We start from the raw sequence: 26232 nt of genomic DNA, 5'->3' as shown, positions 1-26232 counted from the left end.
TGAACACATGACACATATTTCAACACTATCAAGAGGGCATTCTCGTAGAGCATGCTTTTCCTACACCTAGGAAAGAAAATAGATAATGCAACATTCTTAACTTTTCGTTTGTTTTGTATCTTGAGAGTGTCTACTTTTTCACTAATATTTCCACAGATATCTATTTTGAGATTGTCCATAAAATTTCCTAATTCTTCTTTACTTACTGTTCTAGATGCATAGTTTCTTACTCTTTACATGACTAGGTCTCCTATATTTTTTCCATACTTTTCCTTACCTCCTGCAATGTGTTTTCACAACTCACAAATTTCATCAAATGACAATTGCGAGACATCTCCTTTTCCCATTAAATTGAGAAGATCAATTCATTCATCCCATATGGTTTTTAGCAAAATATTTTTTAATGTTTCCTCATATAAGTTGTGCATCTTAGCCCTTTAGATATTGTAGGCAACTCTTTCCACCATATCTTCAAGGTTTTCATCCTCTTTTTGAACCATATTAAAGACTTCATCTTTAAGGTTATGATGCATATAGTATTTTTTATATTTTTCTAGGAATATTCTTTTCATATCATTCCAAGTTCTAATGGAATGTGTTCCTAGACCTATGAACCATTTAAGGGCTCCATCTTTTAGAGTGGATGGAAACAATTTAAATTTTTGAGTATAAAGTAAATAATCATATGATCTACATAATACTTCAAACTAAAAAAGAAATGTTTCGGGATCCTTAGTTCTCAATCCATGAATTTTGACTAAACAAATTCTCGATCTTAATGACCTTTTGAGTAGGCACAATAGGTGGGTGTTCATGTCTTTGACAATTGGCATATGCACATGTATTTTGTTCACCTTGAAAGTCTCTGCATCCTGTCTAACCATGGATTGAGTTGTAAAAAATGTAGTTAGCTACAAAAATGTCACAATTCAATAGCCAAAGTGATATTTCAATTATTTTCACAAAGAAAATCTAGATCATGGGCTATAATTATTTGATACCTTTTGTTATGCCTAAATATGACCCAAATGACATTATGACCTATAAATATATCAAAACAAGTATAGGATGGATGAAAAGAAGGGAAAAAGGATGTCAAAATTGAGGAAAATTCGAGGATCCAACGACAGCTAGTGGTGGTATCTAGTGGTGTATAGAGATATGCCGCAGTGTATAGTGGCATGCATGGTTGTATGTATTATTGTATGGTGCTGCTCAGTGGGGTCTTGGATCGTTGCCTTCGAGGATACCTCCTGATAGGGACGTCAAGCATTCCATTGGGTTTGGCTTACCCAGGATCAGTGAGGGGAAAAATGAACATTTGAGAGAATCATTTTCATCGAAGGGTTGTATTCGACTAAGGTATCAATAAATTAGAGGCAGACTGAGGGAAATTCAAATGAGTACCCCACAATATCCATACAGACTCTTGATCATACCCTTGGGGAACCACACACCTATCACACTCTAGTATTTCTTAGAGTTACATAGGATTTGATTGTCGCCCCTTGATGCTCTCATCATGAGAAACATGACACACGAGGCTCACCTAATATAGTTGGATGAGGCATAGTGCATCATGGACAAGAGAGAGACTTCCTAATTGAGTAATATGGTCAATGCACAAGTTGACAGATACATGCTTAGGTATTGTGTGATATACTGCAAAAGTATCATATGTTCATTCCTTGAGTTCACACATAGGGGTATGATCGTGGGAGAGTTGCATGATACAACTTTGACAGGACATTTAAGGGGATTATATGAGCATGAGGTATAGTGGATGGTATACCACTTTTACAAGAGGGTATTCAGGTCCCAAACAATATTTGGGTACATCATCAAGAGATGAGATTATAGATTTCATTGTGTGATTTGGCAGGAGCAGGGTGATTTAATATGCACCGGGTTGATTCTTGATGCTTGGTATCCACCTATTAATGGCATACATGGATTAGAGATGAGGCATATATGGGTTATAAAAGCTTTGAGTACTACACAAGAAAGGTTAGTAGGATTGGGAGTTGTGAACTTCTGATTTGGCTATGGGATCCAGGGATCCAGTTGATTATTGGATCACCTTAATTCTTGATGAGAAGGATTATGACAATTAGTGAACTAATTCATTTTTCGGTCAACGCATGGGAGGCCTTCACCATATGGTGATGTAGGTTTCCCTTGTTGTTGCTTAGGAACGAGATGAGCCATGGATTGGTAGACTCGGGCATTTTGAGTTTCCTTGGAAGGATGGGATCAATGGGCATGGCTTCAGTCCTTATTGGTATTGTGGCTAAGAGTTATAGGAGAGGCTGATTTAGTATGGCCATAATAGACAAGCATTTATGATCAGAGTAGGACAATATCCACATTGTGGTTTCTTTTTGGGTCTTGCATGGGACCCTGGGGTTATAGGGGTTGGAAGTTCAACTACCATTAGAAATGAGTTGGTATTTACAGGGGAAGATCACTCAGATCTTCCATTGAACCTCAATTTTATGAAGAAAGTTTCACTTCTTAGTGATTCATTTATGTTATGGGGCACCTCACTAATATGGCAGTATGATTAATAGGAGGAGACTATGGTTATCTCATGTAGAAAAGGATCCTTTTTTATAGGGGATGGATTGTATCTTCAAGAGTTCACTCTTGAGGGTATACATGATTAGTTCCATAGTAGGGAAAATTCTTGAGGAGTTGATAAGGGTTTTTCATTATCGAGATGCTCTAATTATTGGCGTTTTGTAGAGGGCCTCTGGCGCCTATACCTTGCTAGACAATGAGTCAAGTGAAGAATGTTTCACATTTATTAAGATGGTTTGGGACACCAGTATCAAGGGATTCATTCATATTAGGGTAGTAAAGTGGCACAAAGTGGCTCAGTGGTACATTTAGGACCCTGGTATTAGTTTCAGCTTGGATCAACTTGTAAAGTGACAAATTGTGATATCATTACTTGAGGACAAGGAATTTTGGGGAGGGGGGACTATAATGTCCCAAATATTTGAATTAACTTTTGATGTGGTTGGGGGAGATTTCCAGAGTTGTGTCGGCCAAATCATAGGAGTAGGATTACACCATTGGTGTGCCTAATGGGTTTTGGAGGAGTTTTATGGGGTTCAACTGGGATTACTTGCCATATCTCATCATCGTGATTAGTTCTGCATTTTTCGATCTTGGTTTCGTTACATTCCGATGAGTCTTGTAAAACAAGGTTATTATCCAACATAATTTAATTATTTACAGTTAAGGTGCTATTTGGGGTTGATTATTTGGAGGAATTCCTTTGTGTAATAGCTCATTGGAATCAGGACAAAAAGATCTACAAGGCAGGATGATGAAAAGGGGCTTTGGGTGGCGATGTGATCATCATGCCGAATTAAAAATTTTCTATGGTTGAAAGTGACTTTAATTAGTTAATAAAAAGGCACTTTATTAAATAAAATAGGGTAAAAGTGATTTTATTATTTAATTGGAGAAAAAGGCCAAAAAGGGGCAAAAGTCACTTAGAGAAAATAAGAAAAACTCACTTAGAAAATTTATCAACTAAAAATAAAATAATAAGGTGCTTCTATAATGCTCGAGAAAGATTTGACAAATGTTTAAAAAGGGAGAGGAGATCACTTCTCATTCATTATATTCTATTCATCACTACTTTGAAGATCGATTTGGCTAAAGCAAGTCTCATACAAGGGTTTCAGGTGGAACTCTTAAGCTGATTTTGGTGGACTTCAAGTGCCATCCTAGTTGGATCCTTGTGAAGATTACTTCAGATCTTCCACTTGTGCAGACTAGAGATTTTGTAGGTGTTTGGAGCAGATTTTCCAAAGGAGAGACCCTTGGCTAATGGGTTAATTTTATGAGCTTTGGTCATTGTCATTGTAGGATAAAAGTATATTGTGGAGGCATAAAATACTAAAGTCCGAGTTTCTATTTACTGGAGGTTGATTCCATTTACTGAGGCTGAGTTTCTATTAAGATATTCTATTTTTAGGGGCCGAGTTTATTTGCTAGAGATCTTTATTATCTCGGGACGAGTGTCTTTGTTGGAGATATTTTATTTTCAAGGCTTAATTTATGATTGATACAAAGGTTGAGTTAAAAAATTGTTAGGGACGAGATCCATTATTGAAGGTTGAGTTGACATAATATTTGGAGCAAGTATTTTCTAAAATATATTTGCTGAATTGATCACTATTCTTGGAGGCTGAGTTCACATGTTGGAGAAGGCCAAGTTCCATTGTTGGGTCAAATTTTTTCTGGAGGAGGCTGATTTATTTGTTGAGGGCCGTGTTATTTCTCTGAAGTTGAGTTATCTTGTTGACATACCGAGTTTGCTTTTCGGGGCCGAGTTCCTTTTTAGAGCATTAAGATCATCCCTATTGAAGTCCAAGTTATTCTAGCTATTTTATAGAGATGTATTATAGGTTCTCAAAGTTATATTCAACATGTAAACCCCTTGATCAAGTTAATAAAATTCTAGTTGTGCCTTATAATATCTCTGTTGTAAGTGTTTGTTTATTTTGCATACAAAGTGTTCAAATAAAATCTCACACAAAGTGTTTGTCAAAATTCATAAAAGAGAAATTTAATATTTTAGCAAGTTGTGCTAGCATATTTTAGTAAAAGGATATTATAATGTCACTCGTATAATGTGGGCTTAGTCCTATTGTGATGTGACCTTAAGATTTGTGCTTAGCCTCATTTGCTTTTCCATATGACCATAACCCTAACATTCCATGGTCACCCACATGATGATGTTAGCATGGTATCATCATGTCATGTGGAAACATATTGGGGGTGTCTCGTGTCACCATTATTGATGTTTTTTCCTATAAAAAACTACCAAATGTATATACCACATGGCTTACTTGAGAGGCACCACATCACCTATTGATGTAATATCCTATGACCAATCGACCTGTGCCACATGTCATAACCAAACTTTTTGAGTATATAGGGTTAAATATAAGACAAGTTGACACAACCTCTGTCGTTGGATTCACCATCCGGCTGTCAGATTTGTATGATTTGAGAAGACATGCTCGACCTTTAACTATGTTAAACTTCATGCAAGTTTGGCTGCCATTTTCCATAGAATTTGTTTTTAAACCATGGATCTGCCTAGATGTTGTGCTCTGGTTAACAGATTTGGTGATTCTGGGTTTGGTCCAATAGTTTAGGGCCTTAACTTGTTGATTTTCAAATGGTAATTAATTCTCACTTGGGAGGGGTTTTTAGGGTGTGATATACCATTCGAAAGGTCTCAACAAGTAATATCTAACCATACTATTCATAGGTTCATTAAGACATCATAACTACACAAAGAACTCATTAAAATTCATGCCTCTTTGAGTTTATTGAATAAGAGCATGCAAACGATCCAATTGTCATACTACTTCCTTTGATCTATGAATGCCATTGTTGCTTCCTTAGGCATCCCCTTTGACATCAATGACACTTGTTGTCATCAATGACAACACTATGTGCAACACATCCTTATTTAGAGCTTGTACTGACCTTCATCATGTTATTATATGGAAATATTTTTATGATTCCACAATCATTTTCCACAAGGTTATTCATTCGTAGGACATCTCAAGAGTGCTAAGTTATTTCATCATGACTATTCCATGAATCCAAAATCTTCTATCATGCTTTAGGGTAAGCTACTACTTCTTGTTGATTTCTTACACTGTTCAACACACTCACCTTAAGTACCTATCTAATACTATTTAATGTTCATCTCATCCTTCAAATTTGGTTATGGCTACTAGGACTAACATTCATTATCATCAAATTCTGCAAGTTCATCCTTTTCTCTTCCTTATATATATATATATATATATATATATATATATATATATATTCTTTGGAAAAAAGTATATATGGTTGATATTGGAAATCAAACTTATAAACATTCCTTCCTTTTTTACACGTATTGACTCTTTATACTTATTTCCCATCATTTCATTCTAATAATAGGCTTATTTTCATTTTAGGGTAGTTATATACTATCTTAAAGTATATTGCTTCCATTTTCAACTTTATTTGATGTATACTTTGAGGGAAATGTGCTACCAACCTCTCACTTTGCTCAATTATGATTTTCCACTCTTTGTTGGACAAGTTACCTTGGCCAAGTTATCCTATTACTAGTCTAGTATATTACTTGATATCGGATGACCTCTTCCTAATGTCCATAGTTAGGTATCTATCATAAAGCCTCAAGACAACACTCAAGAACATCTTGAGTCTTCCCACACACTCATGAATGCATGTCCCTAACATTACTCCATTATCTTCATACTTGATTTATGAACACCAACCAGCTATAAGGAATGCATCAAAGGGTGAATTTCTAACACTTAAGACTAATTATAAGTTTCTTTCACTTATTTCATATTAGTATCTTTCAAAATTATATTATCGTTAAAAATTTAGTTGTATCCTCATTCTGGTTCATGCCCACCTAGTAAGAACATAAACACATGTATTTATAGCTACTTCTATTCTATATTCCCTATATTCCCTATTTATATAGGGACTTCTCTCTTTTAAGATAAGGGAATAATTAATAAATTAATAATAATCTTATGATTGGACCACTTCACATCACATAAGCCAAATAATCATATAATCCAAGACTATCCTTAGAAGTTAGTAATATAAATATATATTTTATACACTTCTCTGCCTTTTAAGATAAGGTAATAATTAATAAATTAATAATATTTATTATGATTATATAATCTTATGATTGGACCATTTCACATCATATAAGCCAAGACTATCATTAGAAGTTATTAATATAAATATGTTCAGATTCAAAGAACCTTTTAATCATCTCATTTATTGCATGCATTCAAAAAAGAAAGATTCTTTTTGTCAAAAGGCAATGGTGATGACGAATTATAAAATAAAAAATAACAAGATGACATACAAATACGATAAATGAGGGCAGCAGTAACTATTTAAGATTCCCATATCAATAGTCGACAGCGACATATTAAATAATATAATAATAAAATTATTTATATGTAAGATTCCCATATCAAGACTGGTACAGAATTGTACCATATATTGAAAAAGTCGAGAATGATATAATAATAAAGTAAGTCTAATTGGGTTATAATTTTGTTTGGAAAATCATAGAAATTTTGGTGTGATTTTGAGAAAATCTTATAAAAAAAAAGTTAGGTTGTCGTTGTCAAGCTTCAGGATTTTAGGTGGTTTATGAATTTTTGATGGTGCTGAATTTATTTTTGCAATCAAAAAAATGATTTAAACACTCCCATAATCGGATTTTTTTGAAGAGGTTTTCACTAGATTCCAGCCAAAAATTCGCCATCCAAACGAAATTGTGGCTTCAGTAGACAAGCCAATAATAAATAATATGCAAAGAAATATGTGTGCTAATAGAAAAATTGGGCATTATAGTTTCTTAATATGTTCCTTCACATATCTTAAAAGCTAGGTTTGTTTTAATAGAAATTTCCAACAAAACTTCCACCTAAAGGATTTTAAATTTATGTAAAAAATAAGCTAGTAAAATTTTATATTCAATTTCATTTGGTTTAGGATTTTGTTATCAAGTATTATTGGGCTCAAGCTATTGTTAATATCAACATGTATTATAAGTGGCTAATTCCAACTACCTAATTAATATGTTAGGATTGAGTTCCAAATGACTATGAGGCAAGGGTGGAATTTTGTTTAGATGTAACAATGAAACATATAGTGTAAAAAATGGAGCCAATGGTACACTTATTATGATGGCAAAATATGGGTGTGTTTTAAAAATCATTAACATTTCCATTTTCCACTATTAATATTAAGAAATTAAGCATTATTATCTTGTTTGGATATAAATATAACAAGAAAAACAATTTTGTTTGCAATTTCCTTTATAACATGTTTTAAGAAAACTAAGTTATCAACAACCTCCATACAAGGTCAATGTCCTAAGGATTTTTCAAGCTATCTATTCCTTGATTTTGCATCCAACTATAAAAAAAATATGTAACCAATTTATATGGAAACCAATATAAGATTTTTAAAAAGAATAAAGGGCATATAGATCAAATCATTTGGCCAATCATTTAACAAAACTAAATATTAAGCAATTCTAACCGTAAATGAAATAGAAAAGAAAGCTTATCTCAATACATTTCAATTGATCTTTGCCAAGAATGATATTCTTGTGCTAACATTAATATTAATTTGATGTTGTCTACTCAAGCCCACAAAAGTCCATATTTCCACTTGTTAACCCACAACCTGGACACAAAATCCCATCTACCCACATGTTAATCCACAACCCGCCCACAAAATTCCATCTATCCACATGTTAACCCATAACCCACCCACAAAAAATCATGTATCCACCTATAAACCCACAACCCACTCTATGTTCTATTGACCAATTGATACAACATTTATTTGGTTTGATAGAATCAATGAATTTAGCATTTACATGCACATACATCCGCCATCGAGAGTTGTGAGTTTTAATTTACATCTACAACATTCTCAAATGAGCAACAATTGCATACTGCAAACAACGGATGAGATATGGAATTGCGTTTGTAATTGAGATATTGTTTTAACATATTCATGCACATGTATTTACCATAAGCAAAGGAAACTTATTATATAGAGTGTAGACACATATAATTGTAGAGAATTTTCTCTATTTGACATAATAATAGTGTAGAGTGCATTATGCAGCGTGAAGAATAATCTTTAGATAATCAAGTTTTGGCATTTAGAAACTTAGAGCATAGTCCGTTATGGGTTAGTAGAATAGAGTACACTTAAAATCATTATTGAGCATTGATCTTTAACCTTACAAGTAAAAATTGCATTCAAGACCATTACCATTTCATTAATTAATACATTACATTATAAACTAAAAACGTATTTAACCAACTATGAGTGAGTAGAATAGAATGCATTTCAATTCTTTATTAAGCATTGATCTTTAACCTTATAAACAAAAATTACATTCAGGACTATCACCTTTCCATTAATTAATAAAATACCTTACAAACTAGAAAGGTATTTAGTGCATATACCTTATAGACTAAAAAGGTACATAATCCTCTCTAAACTGAAACTATTTAGGGTATAGAATATTCCAACAAAACAAATTGTAAGCCTTTACACTAGCCATACCCACCATGGCATAGTTAACTATTTTTATACAACAAAAGTATTATGTAAAAGAACAATTTTGAATCCTCCAAACAATCAACAAAGAAGACTTTCGTTGAAAAAAATGTAATAATAATAATTAATAAACGAATAAAATAATAAATAACAATGAGAATTTTGGAAAATAATATATTTAAAAGTAAAATAGTAAATTAAATAAAAGTAAATTATGGAAAAAATTTATATTAAGGAAAAATTTTACAATAAAAAATAAATGTTTATTTATAGATTATGTGTATGAAAAAAATTCATCTAATTTTGGAATAAGTTATTCTATTTAATGAATGAAAAAGATGATGTGAGACATTTTTTTAATTAGGATAATTCTAGGAAAACAAAGATGCACTAGTAGAGGTAGTCGATTGATGATGCATAGGTGGTTAGCTATAAAATACATAGCGTAATTGAGCCTATAGTCGGGTGGAGAGTCATCGCCAATGTATTGGTTGTAGTTCACTAGATCGGAGATTGGTGCATGTTAATTCAAGCTCTATTAAGTTGTAAGCTAATTGGGTTTTCATCTCATAGGTATGCTTTCATGACCCACTACAATAATGGATTATGTACTAATTAATTGAAATAATCCTTATGGTTGATGATTAATGACATTGAATTTCTGTAAGTAATTTCATATTTAATTATATTTTAAGTGTGGGCCATTACAAGGGGTTGGAAATTCTAGAATTTAAACTTAGGTATTTTTGACAAGAGGAGGAAAATAATTGAAGACCTAAAGGATGGGAAGCAAGAGAAAGAGCCCAAGTTATCATGGAGCTCAACCTTGAGTTTTCTATTGCAGAGAGAAGTCAACCGTTACATGGAGAAGCTTGTATTATTGTGGTGGATCAACATTGAATATTACAACATTGAAGCCTACATTATTGTGGTTTGAAGGGTTGATAATACAATAATTGTAGTGTAATGTGGATATTCTAGATGGAGTAATACTTTGATCTACACCATGTGGAAATATTACAAAAGGTAAATATGATATTTGTGCATTTAGAACAAGATAAATTTGTATGGTATTAATGGCTTTGTGAAAGGATAAAATATTCTACTGTATCTTGGTCCATTTTAATGGAGTAATTGATAACACATTATTGGGATATTAAGAGTAATCATTCTTTATGTAATTGGTACTCAGTAAAAAGTTCCAATTACATAGCACATTCAACAATTCCAAAAGTTGAGTCTCACGGTAAAGAACATTTTAGAGGTTGATTTGTTAGATCTCTTTATGAGAATTTTAATGGAAATCATCAAACAAGAGGTACATATATTTGAACCTAAATCCCTAGATAATTATTTCAAAATAGCAAGGAAAATTGAATGTAAAAAAATGGCTACTAGAACATTAGTCACTAATAAATATAAAGAACATCATACTCCCTCTCCTAAACCAACAAGGTTGACATCTAAGCAAATGGATAAATGAAGAGCAAGGGGACTATGTTTCAATTGTGACAAGAATTATATTAAGGGGCATATATGTGGTGAGAAGAAATTCATCATAATAGATTTTGAAGATCAAGAAGATCAAGAATTGGAACTATCAAAGCTCTAGAGATAGAAGAGACTACAACAACAATATGTTGTTATGCATTGGCCAACATCAATACTACACAAACCCTCAAGAAAAAAGATATATCAAAAATAAAAAATTAATAATGTTAAGCAATTTAGGTAGACCCATAACTCCATCAATTAGAAATTGGAAAAACTTCTAAATTTCTTTGTATATTCAATTCTAGAATTTCAAGTAATAATTGTAGATGGAGGCACCACAAATTATTTAGAAAAGCATTATAACATTAAGCTAAATATGGGGGAGTATTTATTGGATATTCCTATGATTGCAATCCAAATGGGTGGTGCTAATGTTGTATTAGGGTTCAAATGGTTACAATCATTGGAAAAAATGGCCCTTAAATTTGAAGTTCTTTTCATAATATTTTCCTCAAAAGGAAAGGATATTGAGGTTAGAGGTATCCAAGCTAAACCCTATACAATGATACGTTCTAATAACATTAAAAAAATGTTAAAAAAGAGGCACCAAGGAGTAATTGCACAATTGTGTTCATTAGATGTTCAACCAACAACATTCTCTACTCTAGTGGATCTCCACAAAGTAATCAACAACTATTCCAAGGTACTTGGAGATATTCCTAAGGGTCTTCCACCTATTTGAGATTAATAACATGCTATTCATTTGTAACCTTAAAGTGTACCCCCAACATTAGGCCATACAAGTATCCTTATGCATATAAAAATGAGATTGAGCATATGGTTCAAGAAATGTAGAAGTTGACATCATTCAACCTAGGTAAAGTTCTTTCTCTTCACCAATGGTGATGGTTGTAAAAAAGGATGGTTCATGCTGTATGTGTCTAGATTGTAGACAACTTAACAAAATGATAATCAAATATAAGTTTCATATTATTTTCATTGGTGAATTAATTGCACGGATCAATATTCTTTACTAAGTTGGATCTTTGTTTTGGATATCATCAAAATAGAATGAGGTAAGAAGACATTCCAAAAAAATCCTTTAGAAGGTCATTATTAGATTTTGGTTATGCCATTTGGACTCACAAATGCACCTTCAACATTTCAAAGCTAGATGAATTCCATTTTCAAACCCTTCCTTAGGAAATTTATGTTAGTTTGTAATAACATACTGATCTATAGAAAATCCTGGGAAGAGCATGTACAATATGTTGATAGGGCCTAAACACAATTGGAAGAGAAAAAACTATATGCAAATCCTTCCAAGTGTGCTTTTGGGGTTTAAGAAATAGAATATTTAGGTATTATATGCCATGAAGGTGTCAAAGTGGATCCTAACAAACTTAAAGATTTGAGGGATTGACCAATCCCTAAGACCTCAAAGAAAATAAGATGATTCTTATGACTGTTATGATATTAGTGTAAATTTGTCAAGAATCATGGTGAAATAGTAGCACTTATAATAAAATAATTGAAGAAGGAAAAATTTTATTAGATTAAAGAAGCAATCAAAGGTTTTAAAACACTTAAAAAGGCTATGTGTACAACTCTTATCTTGAAAATACCTAACTTCAAAAAAACCTTCATTGTGGAGTGTGATGCCTCAAGCCATGGAGTTGGTGTACTTTTTATGAAAGAAGGAAGACCCCTTGAAAGTAGAATACTTAAATGAAATAACTTACTCAGACAAATCTATGAAAAATAATTGTTGGCCATTTTAAATGTAGTTGCAAAATGACATCCATACCTAATAGGAATACATTTCAAAGTAAAAATAAGTCATGATAGTTTGAATTACTTCTTGGAACAAATACTATATTTAGAAGTGTAACATACCCAATGTTGTAATGCTTGATTAAGGATATAGGGTATCCATTTTTTTCTTCCTCACAAACTTAACAATTAACTCTGATACCACTTTCTCACATACCTAGACCCCTCAATAACTTACAGAGGTTATTGGGCACCCAACATTTTCTTTTATACTAGCTTGACAACAAGCTCTCATACCACTTTGTCACATACCAGTACTGAATTTATTCTAACCACAATTGCAAAAAAATGATTTTCATCTCTCATACATTTTGTCAAACACCTTAAATGTAAACCTTTCTTCAAATATTTTGTATAGAATCAATTAAGTAGTATTTTTCTTGTAGACATTTTGTATAAAATAAAATAAGAAAAATTGCTTCGATTACACTTGTAACATATTAACATAAATATACTACTCAATCATGCAATTTTTTATTTTGTCTTTGAGGTATTTTATCAAATAGTTTTTATGCAAATTGTAATAAAAAAACTTTAACACTTCTTCAAATGCTTTGCATGCAAATATGCAAAGATAAAATACAATAGCACTATCATATAACATTTCTATTCCCATCCACAAAACAACATTCTCATTGTGCCATTTCATAAAATTGTTTGTATGTAATGAATCATTAAACCATTTAGGAATCTCTTCAAGTACGTTGTATGAAAATTAATATAGAAACTTCCTCACGGTATATTTCCTAATCATGGTAGTCCAAGTTGTGAAAACTGAACCAGAGGATCGATGGGCATTTACCTCACTATGGTCTTAGCTTTAGCTTCTAGAACATCCTAGAAGAAAAGTTATAGCAGAAATGTCAATATGACCTATTTCAAGTATGATTTTAGGAGCATCCAGGAATATCAACTTCCTTTAATCATATCTTCCAAAAACCAAGATATAAAAGTTAGATTAGATGAACAACGATGAAGAAATTCCAACATGATTGGATCACTTCACATCATATAAGCCAAGACTATCATTAGAAGTTATTAATATAAATATGTTCAGATTCAAAGAACCTTTTAATGATCTCATTTATTCCATGCATTCAAAAAAGAAAGATTCTTTTTGTCAAAAGGCAATGGTGATGACGAATTATAAAATAAAAAATAACAAGATGACATACAAATACGATAAATGAGGGCAACAATAACTATGTAAGATTCCCATATCAGTAGTCAATAGTGACATATTAAATAATATAATAATAAAATTATTTATATGTAAGATTCCCATATCAGGAATGGTACAGAATGGTACCATATATTGAAAAAGTCGAGAACGATATAATAATAAAGTAAAAGTTTAATTGGGTTATAATTTTGTTTGGAAAATAATAGAAATTTTGTTGTGATTTTGAGAAAATCTTATAAAAAAAAGTTAGGTTATAGTTGTCAAGCTTTAGGATTTTAGGTCACTTATGAATTTTTGATGGTGCTGAATTTATTTCTGCAATAAAAAAAATGATTTAAACACTCCCATAGTCAGATTTTTTTGAAGAGGTTTCCACTAGATTCCAGCGAGAAATTCACCATCCAAATGAAATTGGGGCCTTAGTAGACAAGCCAATAATAAATAATATGCAGAGAAATATGTATGCTAATAGAAAAATTGGGCATTATAGTTTCTTAATATATTCCTTCACATATCCTAAAAGCTAGGTTTATTTTAATAGAAATTTCCAATAAGACTTCCACCTAAAGGATTTTAAATTTATGTAAAAAATAAGCTAGTAAAATTTCATATTCAGTTTCATTTGTTTTAGGATTTTGTTATCAAGTATTATTGGGTTCAAGCTATTGTTGATATCAACATGTATTAATAGTGGCTAATTCCAACTACCTAATTAATATGTTAAGATTGAGTTCCAAATGACTATGAGGCAAGGGTGGAATTTTGTTTAGATGTAATAATGAAACATATAGTCTAAAAAACGGAGCGAGTGGTACACTTATTATGATGGAAAAATATGAGTGAGTCGTAAAAATCATTAACATTTCCATTTTCTACTATTAATATTAAGAAATTCAGCATTATTATCTTGTTTGGATATAAATATAACAAGAAAAACAATTTTGTTTGCAATTTCCCTTATAACATCTTTTAAGAAAACTAAGTTATCAACAACCTCCATACAAGGTGAATGTCCTGAGGATTTTTCAAGCTATCTATTCCTTGATTTTGCATCCAACTATAAAAAAATATGTAACGAATTTATATAGAGACCAATATAAGCTTTTAAAAAAGAATAAATAGCATATAGATCAAATCATTTGGCCAATCATTTACCAAAACTAGATATTAAGCAATTCTAACCGTAAATGAACTAGAAAAGACGTCTTATCCCAATACATTTCAATTCATCTCTGCCAAGAATGATATTCTTGTGCTAACATTAATATTAATTTGATGTTGTCTACGCAAACCCACAAAAATCCATCTATCCACTTGTTAACCCACAACCTGGACAAAAAATCTCATCTATCCACATGTTAATGCACAACCCGCCCACAAAATTCCATCTATCCACCTGTTAACCCATAACCCACCCACAAAAATTCATCTATCCACCTATAAACCCACAACCCACTCTATGTTCTATTGACCAAATGATACAACACTTATTTGGTTTGATAGAATCAATGAATTTAGCATTTACATGCACATACATCCACCATCAAGAGTTGTGAGTTTTAATTTACATCTGCAACATTCTCAAATGAGCAACAATTGCATGCTACAAACAACGGATGAGATATGGAATTGCGTTTGTAATTGAGATATTGTTTTAACATATCCATGCACATGTATTTACCATAGGCAAAAGAACTTATTATATGGAGTGTAGACACATATAATTGTAGAGAGTTTTCTCTATTTGACATAATAGTAGTGTAGAGTGCATTTTGTAGCTTGAAGAACAATCTTTAGATAATCAAGTTTTGGCATTTAGAAACTCAGAGCATAGTCCATTATGGGTGAGTAGAATAAAGTACAATTCAATTCTTTATTGAACATTGATCTTTAACCTTACAAGTAAAAATTGCATTCAAGACCATTACCATTTCATTAATTAATACATTACCTTATAAACTAAAACGTATTTAACCAACTATGAGTGAGTAGAATAGAGTGCACTTGAATTATTTATCGAGCATTGATCTTTAACCTTACAAACATAAATTACATTCAAGACTATCACCTTTCCATTAATTAATACAATACCTTATATGTTGGAAATAATACTGATAGGGGGGGTGAATCAGTATTATTAGATCAATAATTTAATTTCCCAAACAGATTTGTATACACTACTTTAGCTAAGTGAACTAGCGTGTATATGCAACTGTACTTAAAGCAACCAGCGTATATGCAGAGAACTTTTGATTTACCCAATTTATCATGCATTGAACTTTAACTAGTATATATTAGACAGTGCAGTAAAAGCAGAATAAAGCATCAAACATAAGCAACACACATGAACAACAAGATATAAAGTGGAAACCCAATGTGGGTGAAAACCACCTGCTGCTGTCATCTCTGACTTCTTTTAATAATAAGAAAATATGTTTACAATTTTGTACTGGTGCAAACTTATACCAGTATGCAGGCTTCTCCTTGCAGAAGGTTACAACCTTCTCTCGTTCTCCAGATTCTACTGGAAGGGAGCTACAACCCCCTAACTTTTGTACTAGCCAATATGTTTACTAGTACGTAGGCTGCGACCTACAGAAGGCTACGACCTTCTTTCTTCCTCCAAGGACCACGTTTCATAATTTTTCAGATTGGATCCATCAAAAACATTATAACTACAATTCAATCATCAAATACATCTACATCAACCAATCACTGAAACTCAAACATCACTTTCTAAATCACCCATAACTGAATCAATCAATCACTTTGACAGTCAATCTGATCAGTCAGAATACTATCACCAGAATACAGTCACCAGAACCCAAACCAGAACCCAGAATTCTGCAACAGCAAACAGAAACAACTAAAACATACTTTATGAGGTATACGCTACTTCCATGTGTCGAACCTGCGTGTATACGTGCTTTTATCAAAGCCAACCAACGTACACATCTGCAAATATTAATTCATAATTCTGCAACTATTCCAGACTTAAGTTATACCTAGATCATAATATTTACAGAACAACACATGCGTTAGTATTCAGATCTAGACTATACATGATCAAACCACATAATGATAATTCATTTCAAGCCTTAAGATCCCGATCCATCATTAGATCTTATCCTTCACCAACCGCTGAGGTTCATCCTTGGTTCAGATCAAGCACAATACCATAAGCCAATAACCTACATACTAGATCTCACACTTCATCAGATATTTGATACTTGCACACCTGGCCTAATGATCTTCTCCTCCTTTTATAGTTTTAGGCCTTTCTCAATACCATGGACCAAAACCACTTAGGACCAATACCTTGGACCAAATACACAGGGTCAATACCTTGGACCAGATACCTTGGACCAATACGATGGATCAAAATACCATGGACCAAATACCCTGGACCAAAAACTTAGTTTTCCAAGATATACACACTTTTCCTTCTGTGAAAGTGCGTGTGTATGTATACACTACTTGTGTTCACTGAACCTGCATGTATACGCACCTTGGTCAAGATGAACCTGCGTATACCTCTCTTTCTCCATTCTTTGTACTCTGATATGTAATTCTTTGTTGTTAACCTATTGTACTATGATCTTTCATCTGAGTGAGTTTCCATCAAGGACAACACCTGTATCATAATGCCAACAATCTCCCCCTTTGGACTTGATGGCAACAACAACACCAAGTCACTCTCCCCCTTTGACATCAAGGACAAAGGGTCATGCTCCCCCTGAGTACATGTTGAATTCTCTGATATGCTGAAATGTATTGATTGAGCTCCCATGATTGAGTCCATTCTCCCCCTGAGCACTAGCAAAGTCTGCATAAATATTTTCTAAAAGAATAACATGACTTTATAAATCAACTATGTGAGGATGACCTTCCTATCACCAATGACTCATACATCCATCTCCCAACCAAGTGGGGATATACCAAATTTGACTCATCCACCCAACCAAGTGGGGATATACCAAAAAAAACAAAAAATATTACATCATCCATCCCATGCATAGTGGGGTTACAAATTAGGTCTTTTCATGACCTTTACATTAAATGATATACATGACATTTATAATAAGGACAACCGATCTAAACAAGACCATGATAGTCATCAGCAACTATCATACACCATATATGATCTGCACCATCAGCAACATCAGGATCAATAGCCTGTATATTTCCATCATCAAAAGAGTCACCTGAATCAAAACAATTATGCGGATCTATACCAAGATCTTCTAAGATGATGCCAACAATGCATTATTAGAAGCATATGCTCCCCCTGAACTTGTGCCAGATGTTCATTATCAGATTTGAATATTGCATATATCAGTAAGAAATATCAAGGCATCATCATCAATCAGATATACATCAAGTTATCAACAACTTTATGAGGACCAACATATTTCCACATGTTATCAGCAGATTGTAACCGTCATCAAACAGAGCAGATAATTGACTGAACCATATCATACCCCTTGTTCCTGAGTCTGGCCCACTGCTTTTCCTCAAACTAACATGTACGCGACTGTGCTTCATGAAACTCCCGTATAACAACCTTTTCTGAAAAATAGGATTTAACAACAGGATGATGCAGCAACTACTCCCAACTTTTGTCTGAGATATTCAAATGTCTCTCTGGGTAGTGGTTTAGTGAATATATCAACAACCTATTCTTTGGAGGGAACATACTCCAATTTGACCTTTTGTTCAAGCACTTGTTCACATAGAAAATGATATTTGATGGGTATGTGCTTGGTCTTGGAGTGCATGACTGGATTCTTTGAAATATTGCTGGAATTTGTATTATCACATATAATGGAGATGGGTGGAGTACATGTGATCTGAATGTCTTGCAAGGTTTGCATCAGCAAAAGCACTTGTGTGCAGCAATTTGCAACAAACACATATTCTGCTTCAGTTGTAGATAATGCAATTGAACTTTGTTTTGTGTTGAACCAAGACACTAACCTGGAACCCATATAGAATGCACCACCACTAGTGCTTTTTCTGTCATCAACACTTCCTGCCCAATCTGCATCTGTATATGCATGAAGAGTAATATCTATATCTCTAGGATACCATAAACCAAAGTTCTGTGTTCCTTGAAGATATTTGAAAATCCTTTTGACTGCCTGAAGGTGTGATTCCTTTGGATTTGCTTGGAATCTTATAACTATTCCTACTGCATGCATGATGTCAGGTCAGGTACCTGTTAGATAAATCAGACTTCCAATCATGGATCTGTAAGTTGGTTGATGTACTATCGCTGATTCATCATTTGCATTGAGACTGCATCCTATTACCATTGGGGTACATACTGGTTTAGAATCTTCCATGTCGTACTTTTTCAAGATCTGTTTGAGATATTTGGTTTGTCAAAGGAAAATACCATCTTTATTTTGTTGAACTTGTAGACCAAGAAAATAGGTAAGCTCACCAAGCAAGGACATTTCAAATTCTTGATGCATTACTGAAGCAAAATTCTGACTCACAGATTCTTCATTACTACCAAAAATGATATCATCAACATAAACAACAATTATTAGCAATTTATCAGTGTCAATCTTTGTATATAGATTGCTATTTGCTGACCCCTTTGAAAAACCCTGTTGGTGGAGATATTTGTCAAGACGGTAATACCAGGCCCTTGGAGCCTGTTTTAGACCATAGAGAGCCTTTCTAAGTCTACATACAAGTTTTGCATCATTTCCAAGAATGAATCCTTCTGGTTGTTCAATATAGACTTCTTCTTCTAAGTCTCCATTAAGGAAGGCAGATTTTACATCCATTTGGTATACTTTGAATTTTTGAAAACTAGAAAGAGCAAGAAACATCCTTATGGTTTCAAGTCTAGCAACAGGTGCAAAAGTTTCTTCAAAATATATACCTTCTTGTTGAGCATATCCTTTACAAACAAGTCTGGCCTTGTTTCTAATAACTTCTCCATTTTCATTCAGCTTGTTTTTGAATATCCATTTAATTCCTACGATATTCTTATCATGAGGTCTAGGAACTAATTCCCAAGTATTATTCTTTTCAATTTGCTCAAGTTCTTCATTCAGGCCTTGATCCAACATTCATATTTTCATGCTTCATTTACATTTTGAGGTTCAGTGGAGGATAGTAATGCTAGATAGATTGAGTTTTTTGTAATAGTTCTTCTTGTTTGTACACCTGCCTCTTTTTCCCTTAAAATTTGAGTTTCTGGATGATTTTTCTGAACATACCTGGTGTCGGCCGGATAATTCGTTCTTGCGGACAAGACCGACCTCCCTAGTATCTAATGATATCTAGCGACAAGCAAACCAAACAAATTCTATCTTTCTCTAAATATGCAATTTATAAATAAAGGCAAACAGGTGTTTTAGGCCTACCTCGGGTCCAGTGCTAGTTTGTGGAAGCCACGCTCTGTTGATCCAAATGAGCTCCCTTGTAAAGAATCTACAAACACAAACAAGCACACACATTAAATAGCACCTGAAAAACCAATATAATAAATCATATTTATCATGATGATCAAGGAATTCATGAAACAAACCATATAAGACAATTTATTGAGAAAAATGAATCTGATTGTATTAACTTTAACCAAAGAAGAACTTTACAACCTTGGTGCCTTGATGCTGTACAAGCTCCTCCCAGGGTCCAGCAAGAATCTCCTCTACTTTGACAAGTTTCACTCTCTTTCCAATGAAGCCAAAAGGTATGTAATCTCTCCTCTCAAGCTTAACTAGGAAGTCTCAATTCCAACAGCATTTACCCTTAATGTTTAGCTTCTAACCTCTCTAGCAACCAACCCAATGCCTTAATTTATAGTGCAATGGAGGGAAGTTACTAGGTCCACCTTTAAAGGGATAAAGCCCTCCTTCAAAGGGATAAGCTCCTCTCATCAAGGGATTAGCTCCTTTAGTTATGGGATGCATGAACCACCTAGGAGCGAACCATCCACGTTAAGATTCCTTCTAGAAGCATCTAGAATCAACCACAAGTGAGTTTTTAAGAATAAACTTGCGCCTTTTTGACTTTCACAGGGGTCCGCACCCACTCCTTTAGAGACAGAGCGGGTAGGTCCGTAGGTAACATGAACTAGGGGTGCGGGGCTGTAGGTAACAGTAAGAGAAAGTGCGGAACCAGAGCTTTATTGATTTTCAAGGACTTTCTCTCATTTTTAAAGCTTGACATGAAGAGCTGAGGTTTGAGACTTTCTAAGGAGGACAGTATGAATGATGATAGACCCATACTGACTGCAAATAGTCACGGTGACAATAATTTGTGTAACATATTGCCCCCTAAAGTGCGAAGTCTGTAGTAGATGAGGATTTCATTTATCATCTAAGAAGAGTGAAGTACTTTATCATTTCGAGGATCATATTGTGGAGAGCCCGGTTGGAACCTGTAAAAGCATTCAACGCAAAATATATATATGAGATCATATCATCGCTGAGGTAGGCATTCCCATACTCAGATCAAAACTGACTAGAAAACTAACTACTGCTCTGATATAGGAATGATCTTGTAATACATCACAAGTATAGACACATGTAGATACAATATGGATGCAACCATCTGTTTATGAGTAGTCCATTGTATAATGAATACAAAATTCCTCGCAGCCTGGATGGTGGAAACTAGATCTAGGGTCTTGATTTCTACTTCCCGAAATAATACAATTCTATCCATGTGAATGAATGTGTCGAAGTCGAACATGGTAGAAACCACTTGATTACCAGTCAATGATGTAAACTGTTAACAAGTGTGAGAGAAACCACCAGTAATGTCAATGGCTCTCAAAGTACTCAGTACAATCCATGAGATGTGAATAGATGTGTTGATGTCAAACATGCCACAGAATCCTTTGATCGAAGGTCAATGATGCAACCTATCATCGAAGGCGAGAAACCTACCATTAAGGCATGCAGATCCCAAGGTATTGACGATTTCTAGATCATCTTTCTAGATAATGAGCTGAAGTCGATAGAAAGTGATCCGTCGTAGGCAAGCCCACAACACGAAATCATAGATCAAGTTTGAAGAAATATAGCTACAAGGACTGACTCAGGGATGGTCAAGATGGATGACAGATATTTTGCAGATGACTGGTTTATTCATACTGACCTCTTGAACACATAACGACACAACAGATGGTTTGGTGACAATTGACCCAAAGTTAGTACCCAGAAACCGGCTGAAGACTTTCAATATGGTTTGATCAACTGTTAGGTAAAGGATTTCCCAACCCAGGTGAATAAAAAGTGTCGTGTTCAAGAGTGGTTAAATGTTTTTCTGAGACACAAAGTATGACAAATAGGCTCATTTTTCTCTCTTTTCCCCCACCATTTCTGGCAAGTACCTCTTTATTTTTAACAAGCTTGAGGAGGATAACATTTGCTTGATTATAAGCTCATCCTTCGGATCAGTCCAACTTAGTTTAAATTCGAACGCTAAGAAGGAGTGGTCTGTTCCTGTTTGTAATTGAACAGGTCCTTTACTGTTAAATTTTAACGAGTCCAGTATAGGAGAAACTCGGCGTTTTTCAATTGTAGGGAGTCTGAAAAACTTAAGAAAACTCCATGGTTGTCCTTTTTCGTAAATTTGTGTCTCCCAAGCCTGAAAAAAGTATAAAATAATACTTGAGAGAACCGCTTGATCATTATGACCAAGGAGTACTTTTCATAATTAGTGCCTCTGATCCAAAAAAGTAAAAAAGCGACCAATGACACGTCGTTTTATAACCAATATCGAATTTGAAACGACAAAAATCCGGCAATCTTTTCATGTTTTTACGGTCAGAAAAGGGCTGTAAGTGGACCATCTTTTTAGTTCCGTTTTAACGAGCTTAAAAAGAAAAACTCGGCAATCTTTTCATATTTTAGGAGTCAGAAAAGAGCTTAAAGGTGACTCTAATGTTTTTCGTCAAAAATGACCAATTTTGCCTGAAAAATCCATTATCCTGCACAAAAACTCAAACATTACTCATACCTGTTTAAAATAGATGAAAATGCTTCAAAATTTACCTCTTTAAAGTGAAAAATAAACAAATTAAAAATCATTTATTCAAAAAATCTTATAAAAAGGGCTTTTGTAAATTCATTTTTACCGTTTGACTTCAGAGTGAGAAAAGAGAGCTTTTGGTTAGAAACTTCCCATGAAGATTGCGGAAAATCCGTCCGTTGGAATCGAACGCCGTCTCCTCCAGGTAATCCACATCATCTTACTCTTTCATTTCATCCGTTTGAAATTTGTTTTTAGGATTTTATTTTGTTTTTAAGGAAATTTCTAGGTTAAAAATCCGCACGCGGGGGTCCGCAGGCATAGCATAGGAAACCTGTGGACATCGACTTTTTCATAAAAGGAAAAAAGTCAGGGGCCCGCACCTACCGTGAAGGCAGAGTGCAGACCTACACACTGTCTCTAACATAGAGGGTGCGGTCCCCACAGAATAGGTTTTCAAACTTAAAATTTTCAAATTTCACCCAAAAATTTTGATTTTAAATATTCTAATCCGCCTTTTTATTGAATGTAGGGTATACATCATGCTTGACTGGTGGGAACGGGAGCACGAGGATGTGGATCTCGCCACAATTAATCATCAACCTTTGATTGATGCATTGAAGGCATGTGGTTTATACAAATTCTGGGCCATACCTGGCATGAGGGCCCAGGTGGACTTTTTGTAGTGGCTGGTAGACAGGTGGAATATACAGGACCAATGTTTCTTTATTGGTGGCCACCAGCTCGAAATGGAGCCGGAAGACATTTACTTTTTGACTGGTTTGCCTAAGAGAGGTGAACATTTGACTCTATTCGGGACTAGGTTAGGTGGCCAGTCTGTCGATAGCCTCTGGCTAGAGTTTTGTAACGACCAAACTAGAGACAAAGGGATTGATATCAAAACCATCTCCCATCCTGAACTCAAAGTGATTGAATTTACTGTTACCAGGCTCTGCGGAAGCGCAGCACTACATGTGGCCACTAGATCCCAAATGCGGATGGTAGTAGACTATTTTCGAGGCACCATCTTCAACTGGTGCGAGGCTGTGTTGGCTACTGTAAAAGGCCAACTGACTAGAGCAAAGAATGGACAACTGAAGAACTTTGGATATGGTGCTTTAGTTGTGAGCTTTGGTCTAGAGAGGGTCCCAATGTTGGTTCCACAGCATCTTACCATTGGATCTGGACTTCCCCGAGAGCCCAAACTGATGCGTTGGGTTGCAGTTATGGCCCGTCATCCTGAGGAGGGAACATAAGTCATTCGATTTACTCCTGAGTATTTTCATTGGTTGGAGAACCAAGTATTTGCTATTCAGGATTTTCCTTATGCTGGGATAGATTATCGTGGTGACCCAGACATGGCTCTTCCACCAGGAGAGCAATGGGATGACTCAGGTAAAATCATTTTCAACATTTTATAATTTAATTTTTGTTTTTGTTTTTGTTTTTAAACCGTCCGAAAATTGATAGTAAAAAGTTTCAAATGCAGATGTAGGTCCACGGAGACTAGCCACTCTCCGGCCCTATGAGAGGAAATGGCTAGCTGCAACAGCACCAGTCCCACAGGACGAATCTATAGAGACCTTGGCCGAATTGGAAAGTCATCTAGAGCGTTTGACAGCAGACATTCCAGAGACCAGCATAGATGACATTCCTCTTAGGCTACAACGCTATGTGATTGGGGTCCCAGGACCTTTCAGGAGGTTTCTTTGTAGGGTGGCCCGTACAGTGGTTTCTTATCGTGATCATCACCAATGATAGGATGATTGCCTGTTGTAGACTCATATGACATTTTTTGCTTTTTGTACTATCATTTTTGCCGATCATAAGGTGTTTTTCAACCTGTGATCGAAGACGATGTATATTTGACACACTTCTATGCTATACTATATCACTATTACCGATTTATCTTGTAAAACATGTTATGGAATGTTTTTAAATTTACTTGTATGATTATTGCAAATGTCTACTTAACATTCGAGAAGCAATTGCATCTGCTAATGTATTTAAATATCTTGGAATATGCTGATATTCAATATAGTCAAATTCATGTTCCAAGGGACGAACTATCAAAAATAATCTCAATAACACTGGATTTCTAATGGCATACACTCTATTAAGCTGTAATACAACGAGTTCAGAATCTAACCTCACAATCAAACTCCGAATCCCAAATGAGATGGATTCAGATAATAACTCAATCATTGCACTATACTCTGCAATGTTGTTCGTTGTTTGACCGAGGCTTACCCCATGCATAGATACCCACTCATCAAAGGGCGAATAGATAACCCAAGCTGCGGAAGAAATGTTCCATGTATTACGACAAGCACCATCAGCAAAACCAATGTATGTTTGGAGAGACGTTGACATCTGCAATATCAAGAGTAAAATCAAGATAAGCAGGAATAATGACAAAAAACACTCTCTAAGCTAAGCACACTTTTTAATCTAAAACACACCAGCTAGAAAGAAAACTAACCTAACTAAAAATCTCCACACCTAGATTTAAGCATAATATCTCTTCAGGTAAAGACCATTTCTGGGTTTACCTAAAGAGACCCCGTCAAAGTCTACCAATTCATAGGCCCCTTTTTCTAGCTTTCGCTTAACAACATAAGGACCATGCCACATGGGTACGAATTTTCCAGCGCCTAATTTATCATTTGCTTGATCGTATAGTAAGACTAGGTCTCCTTCCGAAAAATTACGAGGTGTAACATTTCGATCATACTGAGCTTTAATACGTTTGGCATGAGTTTCGATTGCTAATGCAGCATCACGTCGATTCTCATCTAGCTTAGCCAAGTACAACAAACGTTTTTCCTCTTCGGAAGTGGCTGGAAGTAACTCTATGGCCATTTGCAATGACGAGATTTCGCATTCAATGGGTAACACAGCTTCCAAACCATAAACTAGTTGGAAAGGAGTGAAATCGGTTGATGTTTCTACTGAGGTTTGATACGCCCAAAGCATTGAAAATAGCATGTTATGCCAATTCGACCTATGAATCCCAATGATTCGTTGGATCATGATGACTAGAACTTTGTTGATGGCTTCAACCAGACCATTAGCCTGTGGATAATATGGAGTTGAACTATCGTGACACAGGCCAAGTTGGTCTGTAAGTTCAGTCATCATAATATTTCGAAAATGACGCCCATGATCAGTGATAATCACTTGTGGAACACCAAACCTAGCAATTATATGATTGAACACGAAAATCGCAGCAGTTTTTCCGTCTGCCTCAAATGTAGGCATCGCCTCGACCCACTTGGTAAAATAATCTACCGCAAGGATGATATACGCATGCCCCCCGGCCGAGTGAGGGTTACATGTAATAAAATCGATACCCCATTTCGCAAAAGGACCGACGACAATTATAGGGTGGAGAGGAGCAGGTGGAGCGCGCATCTTTCGATAAAAAATTTGGCAGTTGTGGCATTTTCGGACCGCGTTAATATAGTCTTTAAACAAAGATGACCAGAAATAGCCAGCGCGCAATATCTTTTGGGTTGTGGCAAACCCAGACATATGACCGCCACACGCTCCAG

Source organism: Pinus tabuliformis, chromosome 9, assembly GCF_031772625.1.
Source record: "Pinus tabuliformis cultivar Carrire ecotype Pingquan chromosome 9, CPIR1, whole genome shotgun sequence".
NCBI classification, from domain to species: Eukaryota; Viridiplantae; Streptophyta; class Pinopsida; order Pinales; family Pinaceae; genus Pinus; species Pinus tabuliformis.
The sequence above is the reverse complement of the archived record's forward strand: the minus strand, read 5'-3'. Positions refer to the sequence as shown.